The 17923-nt window shown below is 36.5% G+C and overlaps 1 long non-coding RNA gene across 1 annotated transcript in view; it reads left to right on the top strand.

Annotated features, from left to right (window-relative positions):
• LOC102146740 (uncharacterized) overlaps positions 1-17923 on the top strand; it is a 52460-nt gene that overhangs the window by 30264 nt on the left and 4273 nt on the right. The window contains exons 4-6 of the long non-coding RNA XR_001486337.4: positions 491-632; positions 7368-7584; positions 9038-9160. This is a non-coding gene — a long non-coding RNA (uncharacterized lncRNA). The remainder of the gene's footprint in view (positions 1-490; positions 633-7367; positions 7585-9037; positions 9161-17923) is intronic.

The raw sequence follows: 17923 nt of genomic DNA, 5'->3' as shown, positions 1-17923 counted from the left end.
GGGAACTCTCCACTGAAAGAATGCAGGAATGGAATAGACAGTAGCCAAGAAAAATACCATTTGTATCACAATTTAAACTACAATTTAGCCTGTTGGTTCCGGGGCAAAGCTGTTGAAGGATAACTGCTACTTTGCTTTTACCTCCTTGGAGTTGATCTCAAAGGAAAAATGCTAATAAATGGTTACCACTTTCAATATCAGTGAATCATTCAGTATTAATCATAGCCACGGAAAAATCAGTTATGTCTGAGGACACTGTCACATTAATTTGATAGCCAGCAACTGCTATTTATATAAGGTAACGTTAAATATGAGAAATGACATAAGTGAAATCAAAAGGAAATGAAACAATTTTTGAACAAGACTATGACTCAATAGTGAACTAAAATCAATGAAGAGAAAGTAGAGGGTTTTTTTTTTTTTTTTTCCTCCAGAGTATATCTGATAAAATGATTATACTGTGAATTTTTCCTATTTTCCCATTTTATAGTGAGGTTTAGCTTATGTGACAGCAGCCCAGCACCAAATGTTCTCTGACACACTAAGGATTTTCTTGCCACAACACTGGACATTTCGAAACCTAAGAACAAGGAAGTCTTATGAATGACTTTGTCACTACTCTTGACCACACGGTAAGATCCTTCCCTTTTTTTAAAATTTGTCTCAAACCTCTTTATTTTCTGAAGGCTTTTATAAATGATTCCATAATCTCTCAGATTTTTCATCTTTATGACAAAACTTATTTCACTTTAGCACTGAATTGTCTACTTTTATATATCTTAGTCACTTTGTACTTACATATAGGTTTCTTTTTCCGGCTTTCCCACTGTATGATAGGGATTAAAACTTGTGTTTCCTTTAATAATGAGATACTAAAATAGAAAAGAGCAATAACTCACAGTACCCTAACAGCCTAAACAACTACTGTTACCATTTCTCTGATTCTGTGTGCCATCTATATGAACATCAGAGATACAGCTATCCACTCTCTTTTACTCACTTGAGTACTTTGACCTGCTGTTAAATAGTCTGAATTTGTAAAATGATATTTAACAGATGCATCAGTATAGTTTGGATGTTTGTATCCTCCAGATCTCATATTGAAATGTAATCCCCAATGTTGAAAGTGCAGCCTAGTGGGAGGTAATTGGATCATGGGGGCAATTCCTCATGAATGGCCTAGTGCTCTCTCAGTGGTAGTAAGTTCATAGTAATGAGTTCACTCAAGATCTGGTTGTTAAAAAGAGTCTGGGACCTCTGTCACTCTCTCTTGCTCCCTCTCTCAACATATAATACAATGGCTCCTCTCTGCCTTCCACCATGGGTAAAAGTTTCCTGAGGCCCCACTAGAAGCAGAACTGGCACCATGCTCCTTGTACAGTCCACAGAACTGTGAGCCAAATAAACCTCTTTTCTTTGTAAATTACCCAGCCTCAGGTATTCTTTTATAGCAACACAAAATGGAAGCAATGGAAATAAACAATGGAAATAACAAGTTTCTAGAATCTTCAAGTCAATATCCCAAAAGGCTAGAATCAGAGGAGAACTGATGGTAAAAAGAAGCAAAGGGTGTAAGGAATCAGCACTGAATATACATTTGATATGCCAGTTTCTATTATAGGTGTTTTACAGATAGGATACCAGTTATATCATTGCTACAATCCCACTCAGTGAACACTGTTGCTCACATTTTATACATGAAGCTGTGAGTACAAGTGGCCAAGTGTTTTGGACAGAGTCAGGCTGCTTGTAGCTGGCAGAGCCAGGAATTGCACCCACTGTCATGTAGTTAGACTAAAAATGCTCATTTCCTTTCAAAACACTGTGTATTTCACAAAGAGAAATATTTTAATTTGTATTCTAACTGAGAGAATATAATTGAGACTTTTGGAAGAGAGAGAATTAAAAATTAAGCTTTGGGGTTTGTTTGTAGTTATAAATACCACTTTCAGACTTTTTTTCACTTTATATTTCCTACTCAAAGATTTGTTAAAATATAAACTTTACCAAACACATACCCAATTCTTCCACTGGTAACATTTTTATTTTTGTGTCGTTCCTGGTTTACATTTTCATGAAAATATATTTCATTCAAAACAAATATTGCTGTAAACCTGCATCATAATTAATAACTAATTTTCTTTACAGACTGTCATAATTTTAGAATCTGGCTTGATTTTCACTCGTTTTGCTCTTCTTTTTGCAAATCACCAGGAAAAAATACAGAAAATCAAATTGAATCAACATTGCTTTTATGTCTGCCACATTAACTACACTACAACTTTTTGAAGAGAACTCAGCAAAAAGATAACATGAAGATTAACACCAGAGTATTACATACAGAAGAGAGATCTTAGAGCCAACAGGCAACATTTGTTATTTCCATAAATACTTACATTTATCTAAATTCTAGAAAGAAAAAATGCAAATTAATGCAATAACTCTTGTCTCTTAGGAAGATATTTTCAAATGTGTTGTTACACTATCATTTATTCAGTGCCATAAATAAACTTCAGTGTTAACAAGCATAAATTAAATCAAGGTCTCTGACCTGGGATCTAGCTATCAAGTCAAACTGTAACAAATCATAAAACGTAATCACATCTAAACTCTTCATTGTTATAGGAGTAAATGAAGTGAAGTGAATTAAGAACAATGTGATTTATGTTTTCATTAAACAGAGCACTGGGGCAATTTGAGACAGTACTTTAGATAACTTTTTAATAGATTGTTACATTTCATTACTGAAAAGAAATTGGAGATTATCTAATCTAATATCCTCCTTTCTTTGTGACTACTGTTTTTTCAGATGAGGAAAATGTCTGGAGAAGTGTATTATTTGCCTGAAGTTACAAAGATTTTTCTGTTAGGGATGGGACTGTAATAAAAATCAGACCTTTTTTCATTATATGTATTTCCTTCATTAAATATATATAATATGTATTATATAATGCATATTAAGGAAAATAGAAGTATCTGTATAATTTTTAGTTCTAATATGTTCTATTTTTTTTTGTTTTGTTTTTAAATTATGAGTAAAAATAGGATAAAATTAAAGTAAAAGTTACTGTGACCTTTGGTGCTGAACCATGCCTCAATGAGGATATCACTGTAAGGCTGGAGTATAGATTATGAATCAATGAGGCCAAGTTTAACCAAAGGTTTCCTGGACTGCTTTGCGTATTTCTCAACCAAGGGAAAGGAGGACAATATCAAAATTAGGAAGCCACATTGACAAGTCACTGGGTTTGGACAAACTGGAGAGAGTTGACATAAATGTGACTGGAGAGTAGATTTGGCTCAAGTAGTAAGGCTGGTATGGTAGGAAACTAACACAGTTATCTGCCTTACCTCAAATGTGTCTCCCTAGTTGATTAATCAGTAAGATTTACAGCAAACCTAAATATTTGTCACTGGTAAATACTGTGAAAGACTGTGATATGGTTTGGGTATTTGTCCCCTCCAGATCCCATGTTGAAATGCAATCACCAATGTTGGAAGTGGGGATGTGATTAGATCATGGGAATGGATGCCTCGTGAATGGTTTAGCATCATTCCCATGGTGATAAGTGAGTTCTTGCTCAGTTAGTTCAGGCAAGTTCTGGTTGTTTAAAAGTGCATGGCATCTCCCTGCTCTCTCTCTTGCTCCAGCTTTCACCACATACTGTACTGGCTCCGTCTTTGCCTTCCACCGTGATTGTAAGCTTCCTGAGACCTCAGCAGAAGCAGACACCAAAAGCATGCTTCCTGTACAGCCTGAAGAACCAATTAAACCTCTTTCTTTTAAAAGTATTCAGTCTCAAGTATTTCTTAATAGCAACACAAAATCAGCCTAGTGCAGACTGAGACAGGAGTTTCTGTCTTCCTCCAAAATATAAATAAAGACTACAGCAACCACTACTACAATTAATAATATAGCAGTAACAATACGAGTAATATTACGTCAACAACAGACTCTGAACTTGGAGCTTTCCTAAGGAGTTCTCATTTCCACAGTAGTGTTTTCAACATGTTTTTGACCATGGCTGCCTCCACTCATGTTTTCTAAGAACTAATGCATTGATTTCATTCCTCAAAAATTCTGTTTTTTTTATTTTCTTATCTTTATATTTTTTATTTTTTTAAATAGTATTGTATAAAAAGTATCTTTATTTTTTAAAATAGACACATTTGTGTGTCTGTCATTGTTCTAGGCCCTTCATAAATATTTATGCTATAATTTATGTAATAACATTATAAAATAGGTCCTACTATTATTCTCATTTTGCAAGTGAGAAGAAAAACAGCATCCTGGAGATATAAAGAGATTTTTTTCACGGTCTTCTAACTGGCGAGTGAGACCATTAAGATTTTAACCTAGGTTTAAAGTCATAGAAAGTTCACCAAAAGCACATCTTATTAAGCCAGAGTGGTTTTCTATTCTAGAACTGATATACCTTATAACTATTCTATAACTGATATATGTTTCTATTCTATGACTATTCTATATTCTATAACTCTTCTGCAACTGATAGGTGTTTTGTATTCTTTACCTGATATATCTTTCTTAGTTTCTCATAAAAAAATTAAAAAGCACCAGATTTATAAAAAATTAATATATATAATTTTAAGAGGGGTCCATTGAGGGTTAAAAGTGGAACTTGTCAATCGAGAAAAATGACAAGTCTTAATCATTTTAGGAGGTTTGTTTGCCAAAGTTAAGGATGCATTCCCTCTAGACAGATCTATGCCTTTCTCCGAAGATGATTTTGAGGGCTCCAAATTTAAAGGGGAAAGGGCAAGATATTGAGAAGTACACAATTTTCATGTAAGATGGGGGTAGAAAAAAAAATAGTCATTCGTGCCTTTGTCTGGCTCAGTAAATCTGAAACTTTTACATAAAATGATGTATTAAGGTTTTCTAGAGGGACAGAACAAATATATATGTGTATATATATGTATACACACACACATATATAAAATCTTAATAAATTAACATATGTATGGAGTTTAAGTTATATATATATGGGAGTTTATTAAGTAGTATTAACTCACAAGATCACAAAGTTCCACCATAGGCCATCTGCAAGCTGAGGAGCAAGGATGCCAGTCCGAGTCCCAAAGCTGAAGAACTTGGGAGTCCAATGTTCAAGGGCAGGAAGCATCCAGCACGAGAGAAAAATGTAGGCTGGGAGGCTGAGACAGACTAGCCTTTTCACGTTTTTCTGCCTGTTTTCTATTCTGGCCACCCTGGCAGCTGATTAGATTGTGCCCACCCAGATTAAGGATGGGTCTGCCTTCCCCAGCCTGCTGATGGAAAGGTTAATCTCCTTTGGCAACACCCTCACAGATGCACCTAGGATCAATATTTCGCATCCTTCAATCCAATCAAGTTGAAACTCAGTATTAACCATCAGAGATGACATAGACAAATGAGGCAGTAGAAAAATGTGGGGAATGTGTATTTTACATAAGACAACATAGACAAAATGGGGCAGGGAAACAATCGGATATGCGTTTGTGTCTGGTGGGCAGAGGGGTGACTGCTCCCGTAAAGATAAACTAGAAATTTACATTGCCATGGTGAAATTTTAATAGAAATACTTTAGAGTAAAGATCTTGCAGCTCGCTAAAAATTTCCTTGTGGACAAAACATGCGGGAGGCATGGAGCTTTTCATCTTGTAGCCATCTTATTTAGAAACAAAAAAGGGGGAGTTAGGTTTGTGTGAGCCAGTTCCCAGCTTGACTTTTCCCTTTCGCTTAATGAATTTGGGGTCCTAAGATTTAATTTTCTTTCACAAACTCTAGATTATGTAATTAGTTCAGGAACACTGCCTTTGGTTGTTGCATGAGGTTGCCAAAAGAGTAGATCATACAGAAAACTGAATTTTACTATTTATTATGATAATTCTTTTATAAAAAGGCTGAATAAATTTCTTGATCTACTAGGGGAACTTGATAGGACAGGTTCATTCTTCAAGTTTGGGAGTAAGAGTAGAGGAGGACTACATTGTTTTACAAAGTAGAGAGAAAAAGGTGCAATTTCATGGGCTATGTCAGAGTGAAGAGACGAGCCAGCAAGTTTGTTGGAGTCTATTTCTGTTTGATGTAAAGACCAAAAGAACCTGGATGCGGTGGCTCATGCCTGTAAACCCAACACTTTGGGAGGCCTTGGTGGGCCAATCACTAGAGGTCAGGAGTTCGAGACCAGCCTGGCCAATATGGTGAAACCCCGTCTCTACTAAAAATACAATACTTAGCCTGGTGTGGTGGCGCGTGCCTGTAGTCCCAGCTACTCAGGAGGCTGAGGCAGGAGAATTGCTTGAACCCAGGAGGCGGAGGTTGCAGTGAGCCAATCACCACGGCACTTCAGCCTGGGTAACAGAGGGAGACTCCACATCAAAAAAAAAAAAAAAAAAAAAAAGAGACCAAAAGAGGATCCCAAGTATTAAAGTGTAAAGGTGGAAGAATAGCAATGTCAAATAGGTTATATTGGACTGAAAGTTCTTTTCCATTCAATGTGCTGTGTGACTTCCTCCAGGAGACTCCAGCTTTTGTATTAATGAATAGTCTTGCATGAGAGCTTTCTGTGTGCAGGTGGTTACCCTTGAAGGAGCTTTGTTACACATCTGCACGCTTGGGGGCAGAGAGAAACCACTCTCAACTGGAGTTCAGGGATCTCAGGGACTGTGAGAAGGTGATTACTTGGAATCCTTTGCTGGCTTTTGGGCTTCCACAGGGAGTAGCATTGCTGTTTGTGCCATCCTGTCTCTATCTTGGGGGTGAAGCAGATTGTCAGGTTTTTTTGTTCATAGTGTTCCTGATTCAGTTGAACTAAAAAGCCACCTTCTAAAGGACAAAAATTACATAGTTTCCACAAGACTGTTTAAAATATTGTACCACATGGCTGTCACTCTGTCACTCATTGACCTATTAAGTCAGGGAATGTATGAGAACGTTGACTATATATAATAATCAGTAAATGTATCAACTAGAATCTGGTTGCCATGTTTGTTCTAGAGAAAAATTATGTATATTGTGTATAAAACTTTGTCTTGGTTAAAATTATTTGTAACTATAGTTAAGTAAAAAAAAGCACTCCTATTTCTAGGTTTCTGGATATATATTCTAATTAATCATATTTTATATTTCCCGGTATAAATTTTATAGTCTGGCATAAAATATCACTCAAGTTTTCATATGAGTAAAGTTTTGAATTTAGAAATTATGATAGTTTATCATGGATGCCATCCAATTCCTGATGTAGGCATTTGATAACAAATGGATTAATAATATTTATCTAGATATCATTTATCTTTGTGTCAAGTCATAACTTATTGTTGTATATTTTTATCTTAAATATTTACTATCTGTCCTTTGCCAACAGGGTCCCATTTAAATTCCATCAATGTGAGTGATGAAAATTTTCAGAGGCAGACAAAGAGAACCTGTTATAGGCTACAGGCATATACGTGGGCTTTGGCAATGAAAGGATTGCCAATAGCTTCTAGGCATTATTCTCTGAATGGATGGCAGTTGAGATGATCTGCATTTGTCTCCTACCATTTTCTTCTCTCCTGAATGTTGTAACATTCCTTTCAGTGGTATGTAAGCCTCTATTTTCCTACTTCTATTATCTAAGGTAGTTCCTTCTCCTGACCAAACCCAAACTGATACAGTATACTTACCTTGGCCTTAACTATTCAATACTCACTCATTATTTCTCTATTTACATCATCAGTTAAATATAATTTTTCATATCCTCTATTTCTTAGCAAACGGCATAAGGAAATAATTATTTCTTCTGAGCAACTATTACAAGTTCCTTGTGGTTTGAATTACTTTTATAATTTTGTTTCTCTCTCCTTGACACTTAATACTTGGATATTTTCTTCTCCCCACCCCCCAAATCCCCAATTTTGCCAAAACATTTGTCACCAAAAACGTGAACATCTTTTTTATGATATCTCCTGCAAGATAATGAACTGTATAGCAAACATATTTTTGACAAATATCTCATGGTTTGAACATGTTAAATTATCAATGCTAAATCAATTTTCTTTTGGATTTAGATTTAAAATGACACTAGCATTTCTAACCATTTTAAAACAGGTTCTGATGGCATTTGAATCAACCTTTTAAAAAACAAAGCAGATTTTTAATAAAGCATAAAGCCATGGGGTTTTGCATTGTTAATGAACTCTAGCACTTTCTAATTAGATAATTACATGCTTATACAGAGGTCAGAATAAATAAGTTTATGTATATTTGCCAAACTGTGACAGTATCAATCTGTAGCAATAGTTGATTTTACACATTCAAAAAAATTTTAATAATAATTAAAAAAATATTACAGCCTTTTAGAGCAGAAAAAGATATAAAATATATGATCCAAATCCATTTTTTGACAAATATGTAATATATTATTTGGAAAAAAGACATTATTACCACTAAATACTGTTGGTCCTGTTAATAATTTAAAAATGATCTTTCCCTCAGAAAGTTTTGTTATCTTCTTCTACTGCTGTCTCTATATAATCAGTGCCTCAACACAAAAAAAAAAAAACCTGAAAATTCATACATATGCCAACAAAATAATAAAAGAAGACATATATATTAAATATATTAAGTTTGATCTACTGTAGATTTTCCTTGGTAAATATTGTTAAATCAAGTTTAGCCTAAAGCTATCTTCTTACATATTTTAAGTTCAGCCTAAAGGTTTATCTGTACGTTGTCAACTATAACCTAAAGGAGTTGTACACAAACCGTAGTCTACTCTTGTGCCAATTACCAAGTTTGGGCCAAAGGTGGCCAACTGTTCAAACCGTGTTCAAATAAGGAAAATGCTAAGCTGTAACCAATTGGGCTGTTTGCTTACCTCACTACCATTGTCTGCGTGTCTCTATCCTTTTTCTGTCCACAAATCTTCTACCATATGGCCATGCTGGAGTCTCTGAACCTACTCTGGCTCTGGAGGCTGCCCAATTCATGAATCGTTCTTTGCTCAATTCAACTCTGTTTAACTTAATTCAGCTAATGTTTTTCTTTTAACAGATGGCATCAGAAGTGGGGTCTAAAGTAGAGCTTCTAACAACCCCCATGAGCACTGAGTGACCAAGCAAGGTACCCGCCAGGCCTATTCTGTCTGTTGCTCTCTCAGAGCAGCTGGCGATCATGGTAAGTTTTCTTTTGGATACTGAAGCTCCACAGATTTGTGCTTTGAGCTCTCTGAGTTGCCTTGAGCAAATGTATGATCCAAACTGGGTTTGGAAGTCATAACAGAAATTGGACCGGGTCCAGGATTGAATTAGATCTGATAATTAACTGGCTTGAATCCAGTTAGAGATATCTTATATCTGATTGGATCAGAAAGAACCAGGTAGTAAATGGCAATATTGCAGGGGGTGTAAAATTTGGCTTTTGTAAACTCACAGGGATTTTTATGTTCTATGCCTTTGTTTCATTTTTCTGGCATGCTTAGGTGGAGAAAAAAATCATTAGCTAAGTTGATCAAAAGAAACTGAGAGCCAAAGCCAATATTTGAAGTAGAAATAGGATCTTTAATTACTTAAGAACTGAGTTCCTTCTGGCTTACACATGCATAAATATTAGATCCTGGAAGCAGCAATGTCTTACAGACATGGCAGAATCTTACTAAAGACAAGTTACAGTGGAATGCTCCAAACAAACAACACTGCAGCAGAAACTTCTAAAAAGATTTCAATGTTTTTATTTAAAGAATTTGTAAAAGGCAAATAAAAAGTTTAAGTGACTAATAGATAAGAAAAATTAAATCTGCTAACCTTTTGTCTTAGTTACTAACCCATCTCAAGGGTGGAAAAAAAGCTATCCTAGATAAGGTGTTTATAAAAGGTAGACCCTAAGGTAAAATAGGCTTGCTTTGTTTTTCTGATCTACTCATGCTGAATCCAGGCATATAGAATGCTTTCTGGCCTTATTCCTTAATATACTCCACCCTTAACTCAAGTAATTTTAGTTAAAAAGCAGTAGCTAAGTTAAAAAGTACACCCTATTAAACTAAAATATACCTTTCTGAGATTTAATTGGCTATCTTGAAACCCTTTTATAAATAAAATTTACATCTATGAAGGAAATCTCCAATTTTAAGGATGTCTGCCTATGTATGTTAGAAACTCTTACCATCTTTTAAATTTACATAATAAGTCATACCTTTGTTTAAGGTGCTTTTTTAGCCATCATGTCTTAAGTGAACTTTCATTTGAGCAATTTTTTTTTTTCCTTAGTTTGAGAAAATGATGATACAATATTTAGGCCTAAAATCTTAGCTCTGTACTTACGAAATTTAAATGTTTCTGTTCCACCTAATAGTTGTCCCTTTAGAAATGCAAATTTCTTGCCTAATACAATTGCTTAGGGTAATGAAACAGGTAACTGGATGATTGGAAGACTCCATGGGGAAAAGAAAAGCTGTTTAAAAGCCAGCAAATGAAAATCCTTTATGAAAGCCATATGATCTGTTTCTGTGTGTTTGTATCTGTATATGTGTATGTGATATTTGGTAAATAAAGCTAGCTTTTAAACTGTTGGTAAAATATAAGTGGTTTCAAAATTATCAGTTGAATGTAATTAGATGCATGCTTGATTTGACTGTGAGCTTATGTCTTTGATTTAGAGTCTCTGGATTCATGGGTCTGGATAGGTGACAATGATAAAGTCTGGAGACATGTTTTTATTGCCTATATCAAGGGCTACAAAGCCAGAATCAAGCTCAGTGTGGTCCCTTCTTCCTCTGTTTTCCCTGTCTTGCTTCCTGGATATTTTGGGAAGGGTTGGTTTCTCCAGGTATGGTCTTAACAACTGTTTCCTCTCCTGATGGACTCAGACAAGGTTTGACCTTCCTAGTCCTCATGGATGTCACATGGCTACTTGAGACCTAGAATGACTGGGGGTAGTCATTGGGGAGGCTACCTGTGTCATAGTATCATAAAGTTCTTTTCAGTAATTTAAAATCTTAGAGTCATATTTTGTTAAATTCAGTAACAGATAATCATAAAATGTCTGAGACATCTGTAAGCTAATATACTGAGATATTCATTAATAAATATACATTTAAGTCTCTATAACTTGACATGTTGTTTTTATATGGTATTGATATAGGAGTTAAGAAGGAATTACTTAGGCAGATAGCAAGGCCATGGGAGTTCTCAGTAAGGCTTTTCTTTTTTAATGAAAAGTAGTCCCAAATTATTTTCCTTTCTAATGAAGAGCAGCCTGTAAAATCAAGCTGCAGACATAGTGCCAGCAGTTGTGCCAATCATGCTCAAGATGGTGGCTCCATCTTCCCTTCTCTTTGTCAGCCATGTGTACAGTGAGAAGCAGACAAGATGACTCTGATCAACTGGAAAGCCCATTTGCACTATTTGCATAATTAGATTTTGGTTGGACCCCCAGTTTCCCCTCCTCCACCATCTCCTCCGTGCACTGTGTAGATGTCATACCTGATTGAACCAATCTGTGAGCCCTATGTAAATCAGACAATGAATTCTCCAACCTGCCTATAATGTCTGCTGCAGTCCGTTGACGCCACCAACCTACTCTTTTCAGATGTTTCTCTCTCTCTCTTCCTCTCTTCCTCTCTCTCTCTCCTCTCTCTCACTAGGAGCTGCTCTCCTCTCTCCTTTCTGTTGTCTATTAAACTTTCTACTCCTTAACCCACCCACATGCGTCCGTGTCCTGAATTCTTTCTCAGCACATGGCAATGAAACACAGGATATATAACCCAGAAAACGTAGCTGCTTCAGTATAGAAAAGCTAAGTGTGTTTAGACTGTTAATAAATAATAATTTGGATAACTATCTTTCTAAAAACTTACAAAATATTTTTAAATCTACAGATACTGATATAAAACAGTTCAAAATTACTTTCCAGGATTATCAGTGGAAATTATGGTTACTAAGAGTTAAAAACTACTAGATTTGAGAGAAACAATTCTTTTTTCAGAGTGTGTAAGCAAAGCAAAATATGTGTTTGATGAGGAAAGTTATAAAGGCATAAAAATGTGTGTTAAAAAATTTTGTTTGGTTTGAAGTTACTTAAAGATGTCAAATTGAAGGAACAAAAAACAGATAAAAAAGATGAATGGCGAAAGTTGGGGAAAAATGTAAAATAAAAGGTTTACAGAAATGTGTGATTAAAAAATGACAGATTTGATAAATGTATTTATGAGGTTTTGTTAAAATCAGTTTTCATATTGATAATACACTAATAGGTTTTCCCTTTTTAACAAAAATTTTGTGTAGCATTAGCCTGCCAGTATATTTTCATTCACCTTTTGAGTAAACTGAGGAAAAAAATGAGTAAATAAGAACAGAGAGATTCTGTCTCATGTGTCTTATGTCTTTTGATTGTTTAGAAAACTGAGTCCTCTTGATCAAAGACAAACAGGTTTTGTTCTTAAAAATCTTTTAATTATTACTTTGGTAAATGTATCATTGTTGTCTTATGGTGACCTCTGATCTTATTTTGGTCAAGTGCTTTAAACCTTTGATATATTTGACAGGCTTCCCAAAATCAAATTTCAACTTCAAAATTACATCTTTTTTTGCCTCCCACTTTGGGGTGCTCCAGAGGCCACCTGAAGCATCTGAAGGAGAAGTAAATGGGATCATTTTACATGTTATGTTACAAGGGAAGGATTGTCAAATAAGAAATAATATTTAACCTTCTTCAGGTTATATTTTAATGAATGTTATTCATATATGTCCCAAAATTGTATGGGATTTCTAAAATCCTAATGTGTATAATGTTTTGTCATTGTAGACCACAGAAATAACCAAATTTCCTTGTCAATTGTGTCATTAACTATGACTATTCAAAGCCATTTTCACAGTTAATTGCTTAATTCTGATGCAGTTTCTGAAAACTTCACAAGTATATAAAATCCTAGAATATGTTGTCTTTCAGGAGGTTCATGACAGGATGAAAAGAAACCTGAGAAGTACTCTTGAATACAGGTTTCCGAATAACTTTTGAATCATATCATTTGGACTGGGTAAGAAATCTCTGAAACTTTAATAAAAAGACTGACTGGTTTATCTAAATCAGCCAGTACTGAAGTTGCTTAGATAGACAATTTGAATAAACTTCATTGTCTAGGTAAAATTACCCATGATAATCCATCATTTATCAGTGCTGTGCACTTAAATTGGGGAAACACCTCGTATTCAAGAGGACATAATTTGACTAAGCATGAACTCATGGAGAGCTAGGGCAGCAAGCTTGTCCTTCTTGAGTCCTTAAAGCTTTTGTTAATAAGTGGTCTACATTCCATGACTCATCATGGAAAAGATAAAATGATTCTGATAAATGTGTGTGTGTGTGTGTGTGTGTGTGTGTGTGTGTGTGTGTGTGTGTGTGTGTGTATGGTCTTCTAAATTGCTAAAATAGTTCATGACCAAAATGTTTGGTTTGTCAAACTCACATTCCCGGGAAGACATTCAAAACTTTAGGTACATTTCACTGCCTGATGGGCCATTTAAATATTTATAGAAGGATTTAATCACTTATCATCTCATTGCATGTTTTCTAGTCGTATAAAAGTTTCTCATGTAAGAAGGCTGATGTTACAACAGTAGCTCATTATGCCACAGTGTATTTTCACAAGGTAAAGAAAGCTCTTCAAGGTTCACTGACCAGGGACAATCAACTCCTTCACAATCTAGAACCCAAAGACTGGATCTTCCGAGAGCATCAGAGAAAAGCTGCCCTTGCCATCCACATTGTAGCATAACTTTGGGACCTTGAACCTAGGGTTCATAATCTCACAACTCAGAAGGGTCCCTCTATACTCTTGGAACTGTACACATGCCCTTAAACCTAACCAGAGAAGTTTCTCCCCAGAAGAACATGGCATCCTTGATGTGGACAGCTTTATCCCAAGATCATGGATCAAGCCTTTTCTACTATCATGAGACTCTTATCTTTCAATTTTTTTCTTTGCTTATGCCTCTTTGAACAATAGAAGTAAAAAGGGAGTCTGTTGTGTGGACTCATAGAATATACTTTGTGAAAAATTTTGCAGCCAGCCTTATACATGGATAAACTTATGCCTTGATAGATGGAAGATGAAGACCCAATGTAAGTTAGAAATTTTACTGGTACATGTGTTGCCTCCTAATCAGTCAGAAACAGAATGTTGGTCCACTCCTCTTATCCCATGTCATAGGTCACAGAGAATATTGTCAGGAGACCTCCACTCTTTTAGGAGGGTTGCATTTGCATTTGTTAGATCCTTTTTTCCACAATTTCCTTTTGAGTATTCTCAACAATTTGTATATTTTATAAATTTCCTGAACACATAAAAATATCTATGAATTATAATTTTGCTATCCAAGGTAAACATTTTAGAAAGTAAGACTGAAGAAAAATATATATATATACACACACATAAAATATAATAGTTATTTTTCGGTGAAGATTTTAAAATTTCTTCTCAAACCCAGCAACTCATCAAAGTAATATATTTTGTAATTGTCATTATTTCTACCTAATTTATCTTATCCACACACTAATTTCATAGTTAAAATGTCAAAACTGACAAAAATGTATGACAAAATTAATATTAGCCAAATTTACTCTGGAAAATAATTATGTTTCCCACTCTGTCTCTGCAAAATTTCTTCTGCATTTAATATGCTTTAAACTGATTCAATTTAAATGCCTCCCCCATGAATAATTGCTATTCTACTCTGCTAGAATTAACACTTTTTTCCTGATATTTTTCCGCCATAGAATATGGTTGACATCTTTAGGTCGCCTCTATATTCTCTATTCCCCCCTTTTTCAGTTTTTTAATTCTTTACCAGACTGTAGAGAAAAAAAAAAATTTCTGGTCTCTCTACTCTGTTCTACTGGTCTATGTGTCTGTTTTTATACCAGTACCATGCTATTTTGGTTACCGTAGCCTTATAATATAGTTTTGTCACAGGATTCTTCGGGTATCACTTCACCAGCTGGAAACCTCTGTGGCTGGTGGCTGCTGGCCCCTCCGCTTCAGCTTTGCTTGCATCTACTCGTTCCACCCACTCATCCTGGCAGGCTGTGATTGGTTTGCACTTCCTACTGGCCTGTATTCCACACATGCTAAGGGCAAGACAGGCATGGAGCAGCAAGGGGTGTATGAACAAGTGAGTGTGGGGTCCAGCCTCTGTGCATAGAAAGGCATGCTGGCTGCTGTGGTGGGGTGGGCAACTTCAGGTGCTGGTACAGGTACTGTGAGAGTTCAGACTGCTGGGATAAGTGGTTCCCCTGGCTAGGGCTGTTTTAAATACCTGCACTGTGGGTGGGCATCAGCTGAGATTGGTCAGATTTTCCTTTCTTTCTAACAGGACAGCACTGAGTTCAATGCCTCACAACTGCTGTGTTCTGCCTCTCTCCTCAGTGTACAGAGCCACTCTTTGCACCATGCTGCTGCTACTGGGGGTGGGAGAGGGGCGGTGTCAGAGATTCAGGACTGTTTTCTCTATCTCTTCAGTGGCTCTTCTTGTGATATGACTTTCTATGGCACCATTCTTGCATATGAAGCTGGGGGTGCCACCTTGTTACCACCAGCAAGAGGTAGGAGTCCATCTTCCCCACTGGCTGCTGCAATCACATGAAAGGGAGAGGGGTCTCCTCCTTAGTACTAGGTGGGAGTAGAAGTTCCTACTCACCACAAAGCCTCCACTAACAGTGTGGTTGGGGTGACCTGTTTACTGTTAGTGATGAAAATATTAACTCTCCCCCTGGCCTGTGCTGTCAGTACCTTTCAGAAAGAGTTGAGAGATTCTCATTGCTGCTGAGCGAAGGTAGAAGCTTGTGTCAGTTGTGCCAACTAACATGGGGAATGGGGTTGCTGGCTCACTATTTGTCAGTAGCAATGTAAGTACTGGCTTTCTACTTGGCTTTCTCTGAGAATCTTCTATTGGGGTTAGAGTACCTTGTCACAGCCTCTAAAATGTGGATGTGTAACATCCCCATGCAACCTTTAGCAGTGTAGGTAGGGAAAGGGGTGGGCTCATGTTTTTTTCTGTGGCATGAGGCTGTAGTAGTGAGATTATTGACTAAAAGTTTGTGGCCTTCATAGCCTGCCCTTTCTCTAGAGAAAGCAGGGAATTTTGTCTTCTTGTCTTTGCCTGTTGGTGATTCTGGGCTGTCAATTTTTTTGACTCCAAGTTTGGGATATATGAATCAAAAATAAATCCTAGAGAATTCACCATGGTGTTGTGTCTTGGGCCTTGAAGTCCATAGCAAGTCTACCTTCTTCTGCTTACCTGTAGCAGTCTTCTTATGTTGGATTTATATATGATCAAAGGGCTTTTAGCTTTATTTTTTATTTTTTTTTATTTTTTTTATTTTTTATTATTATTATACTTTAAGTTCTAGGGTACATGTGCATAACGTGCAGGTTTGTTACATATGTATACTTGTGCCATGTTGCTGTGCTGCACCCATCAACTCGTCAGCACCCATCAACTCGTCATTTACATCAGGTATAACTCCCAATGCAATCCCTCCCCCCTCCCCCCTCCCCCCTCCCCATGATAGGCCCCGGTGTGTGATGTTCCCCTTCCCGAGTCCAAGTGATCTCATTGTTCAGTTCCCACCTATGAGTGAGAACATGCGGTGTTTGGTTTTCTGTTCTTGTGATAGTTTGCTAAGAATGATGGTTTCCAGCTGCATCCATGTCCCTACAAAGGACACAAACTCATCCTTTTTTATGGCTGCATAGTATTCCATGGTGTATATGTGCCACATTTTCTTAATCCAGTCTGTCACTGATGGACATTTGGGTTGATTCCAAGTCTTTGCTATTGTGAATAGTGCCGCAATAAACATACGTGTGCATGTGTCTTTATAGCAGCATGATTTATAATCCTTTGGGTATATACCCAGTAATGGGATGGCTGGGTCATATGGTACATCTAGTTGTAGATCCTTGAGGAATCGCCATACTGTTTTCCATAATGGTTGAACCAGTTTACAATCCCACCAACAGTGTAAAAGTGTTCCTATTTCTCCACATCCTCTCCAGCACCTGTTGTTTCCTGACTTTTTAATGATAGCCATAAGTAGAAAGCTGAAACTGGATCCTTTCCTTACTCCTTATACGAAAATTAATTCAAGATGGATTAGAGACTTAAATGTTAGACCTAATACCATAAAAATCCTAGAGGAAAACCTAGGTAGTACCATTCAGGACATAGGCATGGGCAAAGACTTCATGTCTAAAACACCAAAAGCAACGGCAGCAAAAGCCAAAATTGACAAATGGGATCTCATTAAACTAAAGAGCTTCTGCACAGCAAAAGAAACTACCATCAGAGTCAACAGGCAACCTACAGAATGGGAGAAAATTTTTGCAATCTGCTCATCTGACAAAGGGCTAATATCCAGAACCTACAAAGAACTCAAACAAATTTACAAGAAAAAAACAAACAACCCCATCAAAAAGTGGGCAAAGGATATGAACAGACATTTCTCAAAAGAAGACATTCATACAGCCAACAGATACATGAAAAAATGCTCATCATCACTGGCCATCAGAGAAATGCAAATCAAAACCACAATGAGATACCATCTCACACCAGTTAGAATGGCTTTTAGCTTTTAATAGCAGGATAGAGAAAAATACATATGCAGATGCTCCTGGACTTACACTTTACATCCCCATAAACCCATAGTAAGTTGAAAATATCATAAGTTTAAAATACGTTTAAAACACCTAACCTACTGAACATCACATCATAGCCTAGCCTACCTTGAATGTGTCTAGAACACTGACAGCCTAACACTGGGCAAAATCGTCTGGCAACACAGTACTCTGTAGAGGCTCAGTTGTTTACCCTTGTGATTATGTGGCTGACTAGGAGTTGTGGCTTATTGATGCTGCCCAGCATGACAAGAGAGTATATCATTTCT

This window comes from Macaca fascicularis, chromosome 17 (genome assembly GCF_037993035.2).
Source record: "Macaca fascicularis isolate 582-1 chromosome 17, T2T-MFA8v1.1".
NCBI lineage: Eukaryota > Metazoa > Chordata > Mammalia > Primates > Cercopithecidae > Macaca > Macaca fascicularis.
Note: the sequence above shows the minus strand (reverse complement) of the source record. Positions and strands in the feature narration are given on the sequence as shown.